Consider the following 17157-nt stretch of genomic DNA (forward strand, 5'->3'; position numbering starts at 1 on the left):
GTAACCTCCTCTGTAACACATATTCACGCACCACACCCACCCACACAAACATTTACAAGTTACAAGCAAACTGAATATCATTTGTCTTTGATAGAAAGCTTTTCATGTAACAATATTATTTTCTTGCATTTGTTATATTTGTGCATGATATAGTGAGTAGCTAGCAGTAAAATTCATGTTCATTCAAGTTAAAATGTTTAAAAAGCCAAGACTGCTGCAATGCCATAACTAACTGGGATATATTACATGCTGCTTTTCGGCTCATGACAACATTTGTTTACCAATTTTAGCACACAACTCTATGTAGATTCCTCAAAATAAACTTGTTATTTTAGAGACTGGTGTACTGTTTGCTGATGATATAGTATTCTTTCTATTGAATTTTACAGCTCACAATATCCATTCTAAAGAAAAAAACTACAGCTCTGACTATTCCACATCTCCTTTTTTATTTTAATCTTCCAGCTGCTAACTAGATATGACCGAATTGGATTTTTAGCTTGCTGAAATGAAACTTGGGTGTAAGTTTGACAGCACCGAGGCTGAACAAAATCAACTTGTGTTGTGTGTGTGGTGTGTTTTGGAGGGCTGTCTATTCAAACTGCTGCCAAATATAGCACTGCAAGAAACTTCTAGCAAATGTACTTGCTGCAATTTCAAAAACGAGCTGGAGTCAAAATGATCCAGCAGCATAGAGCTAGCATCCCGACAGTTTCACTAAATGTTTGAAGAGAAGCTGATTTAAAGTTACAGGTACATTTGTATTTACGTCAGATACAGTTACAGGACAGGAATTGAGGCTGTCTGATTACTTGGACCAGTTCAGCATGACAGCCTGCAGCAACACTGCGGCAGTCGAAGCCGAGCACAATACTTCACAATACTGCTATTTTGCCATTGAGTACACAACAAATTAGATTTTTTTTTGGTAAAGATTGCCCGCCTAAGACACAAACACACATACAAAACACTTACAAGGTTTCACTCATAATGTCGACTAGCTGTGTTTTACTGGACTGTGGCAGATGAAAACAAGAGGTATATATGTAACATCTAGTGACATGATGCTGATTTTAACTTACGCCTGTGTGTATGTGTATGCACTTGTGCAGAGAATATTCAGGAAACTCAGCTCTCACTGTTCAAGATCATTATGTAAAGAGTGTGTGTGTGTGTGTGTGTGTGAGAGAGAGAGAGAGAGAGAGAGAGAAAGAATAGCGGTAGTGGTGTAGAGGGGTTATGCAGACAGGCAGAGAGATATAGCGAGCTGATGTAGCGTCCAAGCTAATTAGAAGATTGCTCTTTTTTTGGCTCGTTCTCACGCCGACTCAACCTGTATTAATTGATTGGCTGGTTAATGGAAGTGGAGAGGAGGAATGCAGGAGGGAAGCAGAAGAGGAGGAGGAGGAAGAGGAGTGTGCTGGTCTCAGCTAATGGGCCCAGCTCTGGTGTGTGGAGTAAGCATTCTAGTCAAAGAATCAGCACTATACGACGGATAGAAAGAAAAAAAAGAGAGGGAAGGAGAGAACAGCGGAAAAAAGGAAGACTGAGATCAGAGACGGAGAAACTGACTGAAAGAGAAGGAGACTTTAATAAACTGCATGATGAAACCATAGAGGTTAGACCACCTAGAGTACACTTCCGCTCACACACACACCAGTGACCACACAGTAATATAGTACTGACATATACACACACACATACACATACACACACATATGTAGGCTATACATGTATATGATTATTTACTGCGTGTATAGTTACACTTTTGGCACATTTGGACATTTCTATCTCTCTGGAGTGGTTTATGACATTATTTGCAAATTTCATCTTGGGGAATACTACATCAGTGAAAGGGAAAGGACCCTGCACAAGAGACTGAATGAATAGAAAAAGACGATCAGGTGTATCTAAAGACTACAGTAAAACTGGTCACAGCGTCGGCTGGGAAGGAGTCAAAGGTCACTGACCAGGAGTCAGCAGACAGCCAAAAAATACTCAAGAAGGTCATTCACACCCAATGCAAGATTACATTTTAAACAACAAGTCATGTAAATGAGAACTGAGCAAATACTGATCCATACATTGACTGAGACAATTAGATGCAGTTAAAGGCTTTGGGCCCCACTAGCTGAAAAGGTAGTAAATGGATCTTGAGTATTTTCCTTTGGTCAAACTACTATTCCCATGGTCAAGAATGACCTTTAAAGGACCAGTGGTTAATATTTAGGAGGATCTATTAACAGAAATGAAATATAATATACATAACTATGTTTACAGTGGTGTATAAAGACTTTACATAATGAAACGTTATGTTCTTATTACCTTAGAATGAGCCATTTCTATCTACATACACCACTGGTCCCTTTACATGGATGTTGTCATGTGCCGCCATGTTTCTACAGTAAAAACTTAAACACTGAACCATTAACACCTATTTTATACAATGTCAGTTTGTGATCTCATCCAAAAATGAAGTTTGTACGACTTGCCGTCTGACTACATAAGAAGGCATAAGTGCTTATAGCTGTTCTCAATAGCGGGACTACAACACAGCGTGAAAAGACGGCCTACATATAGACGGGCAAGATGTAATGGCGGAGATGAAAGGCATCGTTTTGTGCTCATTTACATACAAAAAGGAGGTTGTAATTGTGTGAAGAATGAAACACGACAGCTTGAGAGGGAAGTTTAAATCCTGCTTCCTCTGCACACATGGCTTCATATAGTGCATGTGAAACAAAATTAATAAATTAAGTGCTTATTGTTGAGGAAACCATTGAAAAGGACTGGAAGGGGAAGTAGAAAGGATATGTGATATGATGGTGATATAATAAAATACAATACTGACCCAAAAAATTCAGCTTAACATTTTTGGTTCTTAAGTGCTTACATTTTACGTCATCAGAAAAAGCTGATCTGATGAATAATGTGAAAGCTCAACCTTCTACAAAAGCTTACAATTTAGTTGTCAGTTCTGGTATATTAATATAAATAATTCATTTAAAAAATGCAGTAACATAATAACTGATAAACTACAATCTATTCCATTATCTGAAATGGTCTTCGGTTATCTTCACTAATATGTTAGGGAGTCAGGGAGAGAGAGAGACAGACAGACAGACAGACAGAAAGTCAACCATTACTTTATCCCCTGGCAGAAATTCAGATCAGCATTAAGCATTCTTGCCTAAAATCACCAGTAAATATAATATAAAAACCCTCACAGGCCAATCCAAGATTCAAAAAATTTCGGGAGAAAACCCAGAATGCTCATTTCAGTGCAGCACAATTTGTGGCAACCTGCCAGAGTCTGAGGGATGGCCAACAGAAAGGCAAGTCAAGCACGTCAAGCCCATATGTCTCAGGATGTCTAATACCCACCGAGGGGCTGTAATAACCACCCAGTCGGATAAATGTTAAATTTACAGGAGAATCAACCCAAATAAGATTGGAAAATATGATCTGTTTGGTTAACCCTTTTACTGTAGGCATTATTTTGTAGAGAGGACATTTTAAAATAGTCATTTTTGGTTAACGTTAAAAATTACTCTGCAGCAGAGCTGGAGCCACTAATGCTGAAAATAGAGAGACCTTGCTGCCGCAAAATTCAGAAATGAGAAAAGGAAAGAGTCTGAAAGGTTTCCAGACACAAAGTTATTTAAGTGTATCGCAAGGAAATGTCAGTCTTCCTAAAATTCCTCATACTATTATTACTGTACAGTTACTTTAGTTGATGTATAACCAGAGGAAACATCATGATCCATCATTTCAAAGAGGCTGTAGTGTGGGAACTACTGCTCCTTACTGTGGGTGAGTGAATTATGACTCCCAATACTCTGACTGATTAAAGAGCACAGTCAGGACGTTGCTAAGATCCACAATCTTTTTTTATCCTAATGCGCCTTTTTCTCGTTCAAAATCAGCTCTGCCATTTAGGTGAGATGGAGGGGTTTAATAGGTAAAATTTCTGGGCTAGTATTTCATTAGCGGGGCGAGTTTGGGTGAAAATAAAGAACGTCAAAAAGAAGGAGGCTGAATGTTAATAGTCCACCATGACTGTAGATATCTGTAAGAGAATAAGTGATGAGTGCACCGCAGGAGAGAAAAGGAAGGGGCAGGATGAAAAGGTGGATGGATGAAGTTAGATCACTAAAGTGGGTCAGCTCAGTGTCCAGCTTGAATTAAGCATCTTAAGACAGATGAATCACACATGTTGATGCAGTCCAGTCTGAGAGATGGACACTGAAGAACAGAGAGATTCTACTCTGCTGCGCTACAGACACAATTACATTTATCTCTAAATACATGAACAATTTAGGAAATAGATCATGCTGCCTTGTCATAGTAAAAAGAAGTATCACACAACCCAAACCCTCACATACAGACATTAAAAAATAACATCAAAATCCACATGTTGTTGTTACATAAGGTTAAGAACCTAAAATAAGTAGTCACCAACAGTCAGCTTGTTCCCATATTCCAACATGTAATTAGTTATTTCCATGTGCGTCTGATCTTGTGTCACTGGGTAACTCTGTGCTATTAATATGTTAAACCAATTAAACAATTAACAGCATGTTCATGGCCAGAGAACGCTGCGTTCCACCTGCAAAAAAGTAGGACAAAGCAATCTCCCTGTAGTATTTTGTGCAATTTTTCTTTTCTTGACATAAAAGTGCACCCACAGCTCTGTGTGAGTCCCACTTTGCCCAGAACAGAAGAGTCATCTGTGCACATTAAAAAAAAAAAATGCTGTCAGAATAGGGTCTGTCGAGTTATGGCCCTTTTTCTGAAACTGAGGATGCAACAACCGACAACGAGTAATCTGGTCATCACTGGTTATATTTAAGACTAATTTTGTAGATTTACCACATGATTTTTAAATCCTAATAGACATTTTAAAAATTTTAAGAGCCAAACAGGCAGAAAATGAAATGTGGGAACTAACTTAAACTTTACATTTTCACTTTTACAGCTAAGTGTATTAGGTGACTGCAGTAATAGCACAATTAAACTGAACTTGATTTAAACTTCATTCATCAACTTTTATATGTTTCTGTGATCCTTGGACTGTCACATCCCTGTGTTTCTACAATATTAACACACCAGGTTTCAGTGGTGGGAAAACACATATTTTGCAACAAATAAATAAGCTACACACTCTTTCTCACAATGAACACACCAGTTTTTTAAAAATTACTTCGCATGACAACTATGGTACGGTTAAGGTTAGGGAAAAATCATGATAATGGAAAACAAACTGTCGTTAAGTTATCATTAAGTTTATCATTGATTGCAGGTCTATTACAAACCCATCCACTGCCCCGACTACAACATCATTATTTTCCACTTTCTGCACTGACAATGAACATTTGCACTTGACGTTAATTGTGCATTGAAGATTCATCCAGTATAAATTCCTGGGGATATCATTGAATGAATGAATGAATTATGTTTTTTATTATTGCCATGCATACTACTATGCCCAGCCCTCCTGGACTTAAAGGACACCACAGATAGGCCAGAACCATTGTGCTGCATATACATTTTCAAACAAAAAAAGGCCAACAATCGAGAACGTTCTCAGCAACATTTAAATAGTACTGGAGAATTCAAAGGATATTACTTAAATAGTTCATAGGGCCTTCTTTTCTAGGATTTTGAGACAAAGTTAGCAAACTTAGACAAATCAAAGTTGATCATCAACCACTCCAGTTCAAGAGAATATTTCTGGGTTTAATTGAGCCATTACATTGAAAATTAGCTCAAAATGAAATCAGAATAATTTGTACAATACAAATTATTTTAGGCTAGTGGCAGATACCCAAGAGTGGATGCACAAAACCTCATAGCAGGGCCCAATGTTCCTATGGCCTCATTTGCAATGTTGCCCTACAAACCAGTCATCATTGTCTCAGTGGGTAGTGGGCTCAACAGCAGTACTGCATGTTTAGTCCCGTGTCCTCGAGAATAGTTGCATGTCTCTGGCAACAAATCTGGCAAGCAGCATGAAGATCAACAACAGAGGTTTAATTCCCAAGCGGGGCCTGTTCAAGTAAAGCTAGACCAGGTGGACTGGGAAGTAATGCGAGTGTCTGCCTATTTTTGGTACTATGTGGACAGAACCTTTGTCTCTCCAGGTGGCGTATCTGCCTTCCACTAGATGTATGGTGGGACCAGTAAAAAATGGTAGAAAGATAAATGAATGGTTGTTACAGGCATGTCAGCAAAAGCCCTTATCTCTACAAAAACACACATGTATCATGTAACATGAGAAAAGAAGAAGAAGAAGAAGTAGAAAAGGATAAAAATGAGCAGAAGAAAGCATAAAAGGACAAAAAAGAAAAAGTACAAGAAAAAGTAGGGAGGAGACAAGTAACCAGGTCAAAAACAAAAGGTGAGGAGCTAAAAATATGATGAAAAGCAGTTGAGAGGAAGGTAAATATGGTGGAAGAGGAGAGATGTAGAGGAGGCAGGAAATAAGGTCAGATAGGAAGTGAGAGAAAAGAGATAACAAAATGACAAAAAGGAGACAAGGAGCGGAGCGAGCATGCGAACGATTGAAAGGGAAAGATAAGGAGGTGGAGGAAGGTGAAAAGGATGAGAACAGGGACAGAGGGGGGGGGGGTAGTGAGAGGGCGTGGGGGGAGGAGAGATATGAAGGAGGAAGGGAGGGGAACAGAACAGCCTGTTTTCTCTCTGTTCCCTTGCTAAACTCTGAACACATCTCCTTAGTGTATATGTGTGTGTTATCTATGTGCTTACTGTGCCGTATGAATGTGTGAGTTTATCTGCTGTTACAGTCTCGGTATTGGAGGTGTGTTGTAAACTGGTGATTGTGTAGGTTTGTGTGAAAGTGTGTGTCAGTTTTACTCTTTCAATGCTGTGTGCTCTTTGTGTGTTTAAGTGTGGACTTTTATGTATGTGTAGGTTATTTATCTATCTATATAAATATATACAGTGCATGTGTGTATATACAGTGGGTACGGAAAGTATTCAGACCCCTTTAAATTTTTCACTCTTTGTTTCATTGCAGCCATTTTCCAAAAATCTAAAAAGTTCATTTTATTTCTCAGTAATGTACACTCAGCACCCCATCTTGACAGAAAAAAAACTGAAATGTAGAAATTTTTGCAAATTTATTAAAAAAGAAAAACTGAAATATCACATGGTCATAAGTATTCAGACCCTTTGCCGTGACACTCATATTTAACTCAGGTGCTGTCTATTTCTTCTGATCCTTGAGATGGTTCTACACCTTCATTTGAGTCCAGCTGTGTTTGATTATACTGATTGGACTTGATTAGGAAAGCCACACACCTGTCTATATAAGACCTTACAGCTCACAGTGCATGTCAGAGCAAATGAGAATCATGAGGTCAAAGGAACTGCCTGAAGAGCTCAGAGACAGAATTGTGGCAAGGCACAGATCTGGCCAAGGTTACAAAAAAATTTCTGCTGCACTTAAGGTTCCTAAGAGCACAGTGGCCTCCATAATCCTCAAATGGAAGACGTTTGGGACGACCAGAACCCTTCCTAAAGCTGGCCGTCCGGCCAAACTGAGCTATCGGGGGAAAAGAGCCTTGGTGAGAGAGGTAAAGAAGAACCCAAAGGTCACTGTGGCTGAGCTCCAGAGATGCAGTCGGGAGATGGGAGAAAGTTGTAGTAAGTCAACCATCACTGCAGCAATCCACCAGTCGGGGCTTTATGGCAGAGTGGCCCGACGGAAGCCTCTCCTCAGTGCAAGACACATGAAAGCCTGCATGGAGTTTGCTAAAAAACACCTGAAGGACTCCAAGATGGTGATAAATAAGATCCTCTGGTCTGATGAGACCATGATAGAACTTTTTGGCCTTAATTCTAAGCGGTATGTGTGGAGAAAACCAGGCACTGCTCATCACCTGTCCAATACAGTCTCAACAGTGAAGCATGGTGGTGGCAGCATCATGCTGTGGGGGTGTTTTTCAGCTGCAGGGACAGGACGACTGGTTGCAATCGAGGGAAAGATGAATGCGGCCAAGTACAGGGATATCCTGGACGAAAACCTTTTCCAGAGTGCTCTGGACCTCAGACTGGGCCGAAGGTTTACCTTCCAACAAAACAATGACCCTAAGCACACCGCTAAAATAACGAAGGAGTGGCTTCACAACAACTCCGTGGCTGTTCTTGAATGGCCCAGCCAGAGCCCTGACTTAAACCCAACTGAGCATCTCTGGAGAGACCTGAAAATGGCTGTCCACCAACGTTTACCATCCAACCTGACAGAACTGGAGAGGATCTGCAAGGAGGAATGGCAGAGGATACGCAAATCCAGATGTGAAAAACTTTCCCAAAACGACTCATTCTACTAAATACTGAGCAAAGGGTCTGAATACTTATGACCATGTGATATTTCAGTTTTTCTTTTTTAATAAATTTGCAAAAATTTCTACATTTCTGTTTTTTTTTCTGTCAAGATGGGGTGCTGAGTGTACATTACTGAGAAATAAAATGAACTTTTTTGATTTTTGGAAAATGGCTGCAATGAAACAAAGAGTGAAAAATTTAAAGGGGTCTGAATACTTTCCGTACCCACTGTATGTATGTGGACAACTATCCTGCTTATCCAGATTACCTTAAATGCTTTATTTGGAGGTAAAACTGAAAGTGAGCGCACCTGAAATGTCTGTAAAATAATCTCTAAAATTTGCAAGTGCACTACAGCACAGTAGATTAAAGTTGAACCAGAAAGTTCATCTGTTAACTGGGAAGGATGTCTTCAAGGTAATATTTTTTTGCCATTTGCCTTTGTTTTCTCCTTCAAATAAGTTTGGCTTTAGACTTCTTTGTAGCGATGTTGCTGCATTCCTAGATCTCAACTATGAAAAGAGTACTCTACTAATTTACCATTTTAGTCCGATGACATTGTCAGACCCCGCGACCCTGTAGGCAGGATAAGCGGTTGACGATGGATGGATGGATGGATGGACATTGTCAGAGTCATAATGGAGAGCTGGACGCATTCTCCTGTCTTGTCAAAACCTGGCGCTTACATGTCTCACACTGCAACTCATGACAGTTCGGTCAAGTTTCAGGTGTGTTATATAGTAGCAGCTAACTTAGCCTCGAGCCGCTAGCCTGCATCAGAGATGAGGGATGGGCTATAGATATCCGGTAAACTCTTCTTCCGCCGATGTTTTTAATTTTCTGGCTTGTATTCTTCGGCCTTAACCAACGCTGACTCAAGTGACATCACTTGAGGTAATTTATCAGATGTCATGCCGTTCCTTTGGGGGCAACAAGAAGCTTTATACAATATATGCAGTAGAAGACCTATAAACAGGCTTTTGTGTGTTAAATCAGTGGAATTGTCCTTCAAACTGGTGAGTAGACTACCATAATCAATAGAAATGATGGGCAAAATACAAAATAAGTTGTAATAAACCATAATGATCATTTCAGGATACATTTAGCCTTAGGTTAAGGGAAGAGTAAGGGTTTGGGTTAGACATGTAGATGTGATTGTTAGGGGCATGGGAATGTGTTAGGCCAGTAAGGGTCCTCATAGGTTTGTAAGTAACACTGTGTGTGTGTGTATTGTAAGTAGACCAGGACACAGAGGTAAACGAGGCAATGATAAAGTGACTGGATAAATCTGCTCCCCACATCTCTCCTTTCTCCCTTCTGTTGCTCTCACCTGAACCTTTCCATACCTCCTCATCTCTCTCTTTTCGCTGTTTATCCTAGATGAAGTCACCTCTCCCTCTCCTTTCCTCCTAACTTTATTCCTTCTTCCTTCTCTATTTCTCCTTCGCTCCCCCTCCGGAGCTTCTTTCTGTCCTCTTCAACCTCCCTCTCTCTTCTTTCTCTGATTCACACTTTGCGTCCTATCGTCTCACGCAAAATCTCCTCATAATAGTTCTACTGTCAATTGTCCCAAAACGACATGACTGTTCCCCAAAACTAAATATACGTCTGTTGGAAAGTACGAGTCCAGCGACAGGCATACCGGAACAAATTTGTTGAAGAAATATTGTGAGCCAGGTTCAGGTGTAAAGAACTTTCGGAGACTGATGAAGACTTAACATAGTGTGGTTTATTGAGCCTAGCTGAGGAGATACAGTGCCGGCATACAACTAGAACAACAAATCTATCTGATGTTTAGACCGTAAGAATATTCTATGTTGCTGTTTGCTTTGGTTTAGGCAACAAAACTACTTGGTTTGGTCACCAAAAAGACTGTGGTTAAGTCGTAACTTAACTCACCCTCGCAACAATATTTCATTTATAACTTTTTACGTCAAGGTTGACTTGGACCTCAAAACTCGTGTTCCTGGGTCCTGTTTGTTTGACCCATCCATCCCACCCAATCCACCTCATTACCTCGACTTTCTCGCTCCTTATTTTACATCACCTGGCTTCCTCATTTGATAGCATCATACATTGGAGATCGCAGTGTAACAACAAACGTATATATGGGTCATAATAAGCTGCTGCACATCTACCTATATGGTCGTTTTTCTGGCGAGGACGAGCTGGTCTCTTCCATCATTGCCCCTTTATTTCTCCCACCTCCTTAATCATTCACTTCCATCCGCTTTTGTCTCTCACCTATCGGCTTCCTTCTCATTTCTCTGACTTTTGTCTCACGTTCACTCTACCTCCATGTCACTGTGTCTCTGCTCTTTTTTCGTCGTCCTCCTTTCTATTTTTTTACTTCCATTTCTCTGTCCCTTTCTCTGCATCTCCATAACCCCTCATTCTCCCTACTTTTTTCTCTTTCTTTTCCAACTCTTGATATGACAAATCTATGTGTGTGTGTGTGTGTGTGTGTGTGTGTGAGAGAGAGACCCACCCTCCTCCCTTTCCTTGTCTGATAGTTTCACACCAAGTGAGAAAAAAGACTACATACTATTGTCGTTTACTTATGAAAGTGGTGCAAATCAAACACTAAACTGCTGAAACAAGCTGAATTTTTACACTAAACAAATCAACTGACCAAAGTCTCAATCCATCTAAGAGACTCGATCAAAACTAAGCCAACTTTTTCTTAACTGTCATTGGAAGAGTTGCACTTTTATTAGGAAATTATACAAATCTGAAATGTTGAGCATATTCGAATGTACGGTTTGAATTCATCTAGAAGATTTTGATCACTTTGGTGAAATGTGTCATATTCCTACAGTACAGTATCTAGGCAGCTGCATTATATAACCTGGAAGCAGCATGATGAGTTTTTGAGAAAAGTTGCATTTTGGCGAAAACAGCTTCAGTTTATGAAGAGGTCCAGTAAACCTTTTACAAATAATGCATGTGTCACCCTAAATAATTTGTGGGAAATGGTGTGCTACAGCTATAATTCAATTAATTCAATAACTCATTAAGTAACAGGTGGATTGTTTCATAAAACACTGGCTGAGTGCAGCTTTAATGTGCTTAAAAGCCATTTAAAGTTTAAACTAATTTACTAAGTCAATATATCACATATATCACATATCACATACATAAGTATAATGCCAGTGTGTGTGTGTGTGTGTTCGCCATAAATGTCCCCAGTGTAAAGATTTCATTGAGAAAAAGCTGATGCATGAAGGGTAAGGCTGTGCCCTTACTAAATGGGAGTGGCTGGCAGCCGGCCAATCACAAAGAGGGGGTGCCCTGAGTGACAGCTGGAGAGAGTCAGAGAGAGAAAGAGTATAAAGAGCTCTTAGGAAAAACAGAATGTCATCTACCACAATCAAGAAGGAGTAGTCATTCATTCTTTCATTCATTCATTATTCCCTTCATAAAACACTCACTAGTTTACTCCATAGGGAGCAGTAAACTGAGATTACGGCGTCATGGTCATTTATCGTATGCGAAGTATTGTATTGTGAGAACTTTGAAATTGTCCTCGCTAGAATAATGACGGCATCACCCATTTATTTTAGTTGTCCCAACTTACCCAGACCTGAAACAGAAACTTAACCCTGTTTTAGCTTGTTTTAACTCCCCCAACATGAGGTTGTCTTGTATTATGGGGGCATCAAGCAAAAGGCAACATTACAGGTCTTTTACTTTTTCTTAACTTTAGTGGACCATATCTCAAAGAAGACAGTTATTTTTAAATGTCATTTGATTATGCCAAATAGCAAAATGTATTGTTTATGAAAGGGGACTTTTTTATGTCTATAGTACACATTCCCATGTGCAATATAGAGACCAGCTAGGCCGACAATTCTTTTTTTTCATAGAGGGATTACTACACCTGCTACTATTACTAACAACATCAAAGATGCCAGTCGGTTCCCATGTACAAAGGCTGAAAAAATATCAAAAGCCCCAAAAAATATCTTTCAAAATAAAGATGTCCCAGTAAGTGTTACGACTGGCGATCCTAAAGACACAAAAGAAGCTAAATGGAATTCAGCCATCATTCATTGTATTATTCACACCAGTTCATACTTTTTTGTCTCAGTCATTGACATGTGGGATTTTCACTGTTAGATTACAATCATGTTTGAAACTGTGGCTATTAGGCTGTTTCACATGCTGGAGAAGTCCAACATCTTGAATTTCAAACTCATCAGCTAAGCAATAATACATTCAATTTTTGTTTTGTCAAATAATTGAACCCAGAAGGAAAAATAATAAATGTTTAGCAAGCCTCTATGAGGCTTTGCAAGTAAAAGTAATTAGTAGAGTGCAATTCACTATCTAAAATAGCAATGTGAGTGAGACAAAAAAGGCTTTGCAAATCTCCACCACTGCCATTATAGCCATGCTGTGCAGCCCAACCCTTCACACGCCACCATCCAACAAGGCCTTCTCTCCAAGCAGAGAAATGGCTTTGTCATTACAGGAAGATAGCTGTGACTAAGACTATTAGCTAATTGATAGGCTGACTGTTTTGGCCACAACATGCGGCTGGCAATCCACGCTGACACAACAAAACAAACACACCCAGTTTCTGCAATAGTCATTTCAGACTCCAACCAACGTCGGCAAAGTTTCCTTTGCCAGGGAAAAATAGTTTTTGACTGAGACTTTTTTCCCCTGCAGAATAATAATAATAATAATAAAAAAAATCATCTTTAACCCGGTAGCTCACCTGGTTAAGCATGCAGTCCTGATTGCAGCGGCCAGGGCCGGGGCCCTTTGTGCACGTCATTCAGTCTCTCTCCCCTGTCCTGCCTGTCTCTCTCTCTTTACTGTCAGAAATTGCAGAAATGCCAATAACAAATACATAAATAAATAAATCAACACCTATATTGAACACAAATGCAGGGAACAAACTTGTGATTTTCTGCCCATGTTTCTCTGATAATGGAGACTGTTGTGGAATGGCATGGGTTAAGTGTTTTAATACAGTATGACAGTGTGAATTAATGCATGAAGTACGTGTATTTCCCTATGCGTGGTTTTGCAAAAGGATATTTGTTTAAACTGCTGCCTTGTGCACTGTTCACTCCTCAGAGAGAGCAAACATGTTCCCTGTGGATTTCTCCTCATTAAAATAAAGGACGAATCAATGATTTCTAAACCTTCTATTTCTAAACCTTCTATTTATCCAGGAAAAAGGAATTTGCTGAGCCGTCAGACTGTTCTGCTTTACAGTCTCTACTGCACACATATTTACATCTGAAATCTCCTGACTATAACCAAATTTAAATGTCTTCAGTTTTTTTTACACATGCAATTTGGAATAATGGTGAAAACAATGAAAATACCAGCAAAGTTTCTTTGTCGTTGACCAGAAACACCTACAGTCTACAGAAACGGCATGTTGTCGGCTTTAAACATGTTGGTCCATCCATCGTCAACCACTTATCCTGCGTACAGGGTTGCTGGAGCCAATCCCAGCTGACTGTTTCACCTCAAACCTGTGTTTGTCCCAATAGAGCATGAGTCCTGTAGTACCAAGGGCGTCACTTTGTGTTGAAAAGTGGTGGGGACATAGGATTTGGGGTGTGAAAAGACACTTAGCTCACGACATCATGATAAGCAGTATTAGGTTCATGAGAATGAGACGAAAAGATCCATAGACAATGTTTTAAAGATATCCTTAATGCTGAGATGTATGAGGGGGGGTCTGAGGGGACCTCCCCCAGGAAATTTTGTTCATTAAACACTTTGTTTTCTGCAATCTGGTGAAAGTTTCTGCACCAATTTATGGTGAAAATGTAGTTTTTTATGTAAAAGGAAATATATAAATATAATAGAATCTAAGTCAGTGCCGCTCTTAGTCATTCGTGTTGCTTTCAGATCTGTTTCTCCTGTAGATAAACCTTTCTCATGTAATATCATCCCTGCTGAGGCAACACATACTGTATGTAGGCATGATTTAGTCTTCCCTCGTCTTTTGTCATGTTCAAAGGGAGAGAATAGAAAACTTGGCCACAAAGAAACTGTTAAAGTTACTGATTGGCGCATGCATGTTTTTGGGTCATTTAATAATCAGTAGCTTGTTTTTTTTATTTTAAGTTACTTTTTTTGGTCAATAATAATAATAATAATAATCCTTATTTGTAGAGCACTTTTCAAAAACAAGTTACAAAGTGCTTTAACAAGTGTAAAGAATAATACAAAAAAACAAGATAAGAGCATGAAAACATTGAAAAGACTAAAATACAGATTAATATAAAATTAGTAAAATACAATAAAATAAAAGGGATAAAATAAAGTCAAATAAGATCGGGATGCACATTTCTTTCTTCTATATTATAATAGCATTGCATGTTTTCTTAGTGTGCAAATAAACCTTTCTAAAAGCATTTTCATTTGTTATTTAAGCTATATTTCAAAACGTTATTCAATAAATTTTGCTTTAAAAAGTGGTGGGAACAAAATCAGCCATTTCATTATGTGTTTGATATCATGACTGATTCATTTGGGAAGTCCTCTACTGACACATAGTGGTCACATGAGATACTGCAGATAAGTACAATATTTCTGCATTGCTACACACACACATACGAGTTGGAAAGCTACTAAACTAAGTACATTTACTCAAGTATTGTACCTAAGTACAGTTTTGAAGTACTTGTACTTTACTTGATTATTTCCATTTTTGCTACTTTACACTTCTACTCCATTACCAATCAGAGGCATATGTTATACTCTTTACTCCACTACAGTTAAGACAAGAATTTAATTGATCCCAGGGGGATATTCAGCTTCCCAGCAGTATATAAAGTAATTAAAATTAGCTCCATCTTTACCAGCTGCAACATTAAAGTGATATACATATTAACTCATCTATAATTAAAACCCAATGTATTATATAAATTACTTTGAAATGGGCTATTCTGCACAATGAAGTGATTTTGGTATATTTTGATGCTAATACTTTTCTACTTTAAATTTAAATTACTTATAATCAGGACTTTCAGAGTATTTCAACACTGTGGCATTGTTACTTTAGTTAAATAAAATATCTGAGTGTGTCTTCCACCACAGCACAGACATTTGTTAATCCACATTTTAAAATGTACCTTACTCTCTAAAGTTGTCTGTAATGTAACTGTGTCTCTAACACAAACCCTAAATGACCATGAGCTTAATTCTGATGCACAAACCTCAAACTTGACTCTCCTGGTGCTGAAACTATTGTAGTCTACTTGCTGGTTTAGAAAATTAGTCAAGACCTGCAAGTATTTGTGTCTGCTGGCATCTAGTGGTCACACAAAGTACTGCAGCACATCGTTGTTTTATTCTGTCAACCTAAAAATCACAGCAGTAATAGAAGTAATCAATGCTATATGTGTGTATGTGCAGTTTATGTATAGTACAACTGTGAACTCAGCCTTTCTTTGCCTGTTACACGCAAAGCATTGATTGCTCTTCCAGAACCATAATTACCAATTACTTTTCTCTTTACTGACACTTCTGTTTCTGTCCTCAGTCTCCACTCATCACTTCCTCATTCTTTATCACCAAAGCTCAGTCCATATTTGATGATACAGATAATCCACTTTATTTACCACATACAATTTAGACAAAGCACAATGCGTGCAGAATTTGTTCTCTGCATTTAACCCATCCTAATTACGAGCATTGGGCAGCCATTTTTCAAGGGCATCTTCGGCAATGGCCCATGCTGGACTCAAACTCATGACCCTCCGGTTCTGAAGCCAAGTCCCCACGGGCAGAGCTAATGCTGCCCAAACTAGCAGTGACCCCCTCTAGTCATTTCCCAAAGTCCTTCATCACTATGTCTTGAATTTTTCTGTCTTCACCTTCACTCATTTCCTATGTCTCCTTTCTCTAATCATGTATTTCTGTCTGTAACTGGTGTGTGATGATGTGTGTCTTCCCTGGATGTACAATGCTCTGCCCCTGGCAGACAATAAAGTCTAACTAACTAACCAACCAACCTGGATGCCCATGCTAGTTTTGAGAAGTACAGTTTTTGTTTGACATGAATGCAACATGAACACCACCTTGTGTGTGTGTTTGTATACTCAACAACGGCCCCCTGTGTGCTTAGCCCCACTCTGTTCATGATGTACATCCCGTACACTAAAACCCCCAATATGGAGAAAACTCTATCGTGAAGTTTGCAGATGACACCACCACCATCGGCCGAACAACAATGAGAAAAGTGGTGCACAGAGAACAACCTCACTGTCAGTGAAAACCAAGGAGCTGATTGTTGACTTTTGGAAAAAGGAGGTGGAGACACACACTCCTGTCTACATCAGTGGAGCTGAGATGGAGCAGGTGAACAGTTTTAGGTTCCTGGGAATCAGCATCACAGTGAACCGGCCATGGTCATCTCACATCTCCATGCTGATGAAGAAAGCTCAGAAACGACTGGCAACATTTTTACAGAGGAGCAGCAGAAAACATCCTGACTGGAAACATCATAAAGTTGCAATTCAAGTTGGAAGTGCAAGATCACCTGCTGCCTTGAAAATACAAGTTAACCCCAACTCGACAATTGTCTTTGTTTCAATTCACAAATTAAAGTTCATAAAGTTGATATAACCACAGTGTTCTAGTTGTCTCAACGTTATTTTTTTAGTTGACTGAACTAACAACTTGTTTCAACTTCATACATTGAGTTAAATTATTTTACTTTTCAATGCAAGAAAACGTCTCTTGACTAGTCTCACCGACATACATTTCTGCATTATTCTACCTTACAATTTTAAGTTAAAACAACTTAACCACATTTATACTACTTTCCATTTC

Source organism: Micropterus salmoides, unplaced genomic scaffold (assembly GCF_014851395.1).
Source record: "Micropterus salmoides isolate LMB-PRFRI ecotype aquatic unplaced genomic scaffold, ASM1485139v1 Ms_hic_scaffold_12, whole genome shotgun sequence".
NCBI lineage: Eukaryota > Metazoa > Chordata > Actinopteri > Centrarchiformes > Centrarchidae > Micropterus > Micropterus salmoides.